Genomic DNA, 2,600 nt, shown 5'->3' on the forward strand with positions numbered 1-2,600 from the left:
CCATCCATCCCTTCGTCAGTGCAGCCATGCAGCTTTCGGGACACCTCACATCTCATCTATCAGAAAGAAGTCACTGTCCCCAACACCCCCAGGGCCTCCTACAGCCTCTGCCTCCGTGTCACAGCAGTGACTTAATCTTCTTCTTCCCGCCCTCTAAGCCAGAGTCATACCCAAAGGCCACACGTTCCTGTCCCACCCCTGAGGCCCAGGCAGTCTCCTCTCTCTTCCAGTTTCGTGGCTCTCCTGTTTTAACCACTGCTGGAATCTCATCTTCCAGGTTCAAATCTCAGAGGCAGTCAGGTAGCCCTAATAGGGCTGCTGAGGAAAGTTTAAGTGTGCACCATTATACGTCTACCATCACACCCTGCAGCTCCTCCTCAGCAATGACTCCATCCATCCCCATTGCTCATGGAGCTTCCCAGGTCTGGAAAGACTGAGCTAGCAAGTAGAGATGTCATCGATGCAGCCTCTCCATGAGTAGGTGACAGGTGTACTCTCCTCTCTTCCCTATCCTCTTTTTATCCTCAGAGGACTGGATTCAGCCTTGGGTCCCTGTCCTCTGGGTTCCTTCACCTTAATCACAATGAATGCTCTTGAATAGAGTAGGAAACAAATGGTGATCACCATCTCATATTTTTCTGCCAGGCAGAAAAACTTCATGACAATTTTATAGGATTCAAACACCCTTTCCCATGGGGTTAGAAATTTCTAAGTGTGCCCTTTTCATGGGCTTAGAAAATTCTTTTTTTTTCAGTCTTTCATATGATTTTATTTTCTTCATTCAACCATAATAATATGATATCCAAAGTTTGTCTTAACTGGTGGGTCTGTAAACACAGGCTTATCTATCCCACTTACAGGCAAGGCAAATGCTGCTTCTTGAAATGGTCCCTCCATGGACCCTCTGGTCATCTAACCCAAGTCTCCCTCTTGCCTGGCTTTATCTTCACTATATTGTGTGGCCACTCCATTGAATCTCATTCCAGACTTTAACTTTTCCATGGCTTCCATGATTTTGCCATGTTTTTCACATAGAATGTGTCTGACCTTTACTTCATTGCCACCACCTTTGGGACCTTGAGCCTTCTTGTCAGCACTGTCACTCCCAGAGGCTGCTCCCCCTTTTCCCCCTTTTCCAGAATCACTTTTTCCTTTGAGCGGCATCTTGGAAATTTGCTGTTGTACCATCCAGGCTTAGAAATTTCTAACCCCATGGAAACGGTGTTCTAATCCTGTGAAAATGTCACTGAATCTGAAACATAAAATTGTCATATTTTCCAGGCTCAGTAAAGATCTCATCACAATAAAGTCTTCCAGAATCTACCTCTGAATCCCCCTAACACATCTCTCCTCTCTTCTTTCACTTACTGGAACCAAGAGTAGCTTCAACCAGAACAGTATTAATTGTGGGAGCCTCCCGCTGAGACGGAGGCACAATTGGAAGAAAGAGAAAGTAAAAAAGAAATTGCTGGTTGCAGAGAAGTTGCTCCTGAAGGGGTTCTGTGGACTGCTTGACTGCCCCTACATATCACGCATTAGCATCTCATCCTCAGCTTCCATCCTTAACCCTGCCCTCTTCTCTCTGAGAACCTCATCTCGAGTTCCCTTCAGAATATTACCTCCTTCCAGGCAACTGCAAATTACGTTATTTCTGCATTCATCTTCATCTTCGCCCCAGTTTCATTCCTCCTGTCCACGACTGTTACCCACGCCTGTGCCTTGGGAATCCTCCCTGCCTCACCTCCTGAAGAGCTTTCTTCATCGGTCTTTACATCTCTGCCTTAGGCCTGAAATCTCTCCCTCCCTCCTGGCCCTTTCCCCTCAGTGAATAAACATGTCTGTATCTCCCATTTTTTAAAAAACTCCTACCTTAATCCTGTATGGTAGACAGAATATTGCACCCCTCACCAAAACATATCTACCTCCTACTCCCTGGAACCTATGAATGTTACCTTACATGGCAAAAGAGGCTTTGCAGATGTGATTAAGGTAAAGATCTTGAGATGGGGAGATGATCCTGGATTATCCAGGTAGGACCAATGTAATCCCAAGGGTCCTTACGTAAGGGAAAGAGGAGGGCCCGAGTCAGAGAAGGAGAAGGAGATGGGACAACAGAAACACAGATCAGAGAGATGCCGTTGCTGGAAAAGGGGCCATGAGCCATGGAATACAGATGGTCTCCATAAGGTGGAAGAGGCAAGGAAGAGCTTCTCTTTTAGAGCCTTAAAAAAAAACAAAAACAAAAAAACAGCCTTGACGACACCTCAATTTTAACACTATAAAACCCATTTTTGAACTTCTGATATCCCACAATTGCAAGACAATAATGTTTTTGTTGTTGTTGTTGTTGTTTTGGAGACAGAGTCTTGCTCTGTCGCCCAGGCTGGAGTGCAGTGGCTCAATCTCGGCTCACTGAAACCTCCACCTCCCGGGTTCAAGTGATTCTCCTGCCTCAGCCTCCCAAGTAGCTGGGACTACAGGTGTGCGCCACCATGGCTGGCTAATTTTTGTATTTTTAGTAGAGACGGGGCTTCACCATGTTGGCCAGGATGGTCTCTATCTCTTGACCTCGTGATCTGCCTGCCTTGGCCTCCCAAAGT

At 46.2% G+C, this 2,600-nt stretch overlaps 1 pseudogene; it reads right to left on the reverse strand.

Moving 5' to 3' along the window:
• Positions 1-768: 768 nt before the first annotated feature.
• Positions 769-1,185, reverse strand: LOC129137094 (peptidyl-prolyl cis-trans isomerase NIMA-interacting 4-like; annotated as a pseudogene).
• Positions 1,186-2,600: the final 1,415 nt, after the last annotated feature.

Source organism: Pan troglodytes, chromosome 16 (assembly GCF_028858775.2).
Source record: "Pan troglodytes isolate AG18354 chromosome 16, NHGRI_mPanTro3-v2.0_pri, whole genome shotgun sequence".
Taxonomy (NCBI): Eukaryota; Metazoa; Chordata; class Mammalia; order Primates; family Hominidae; genus Pan; species Pan troglodytes.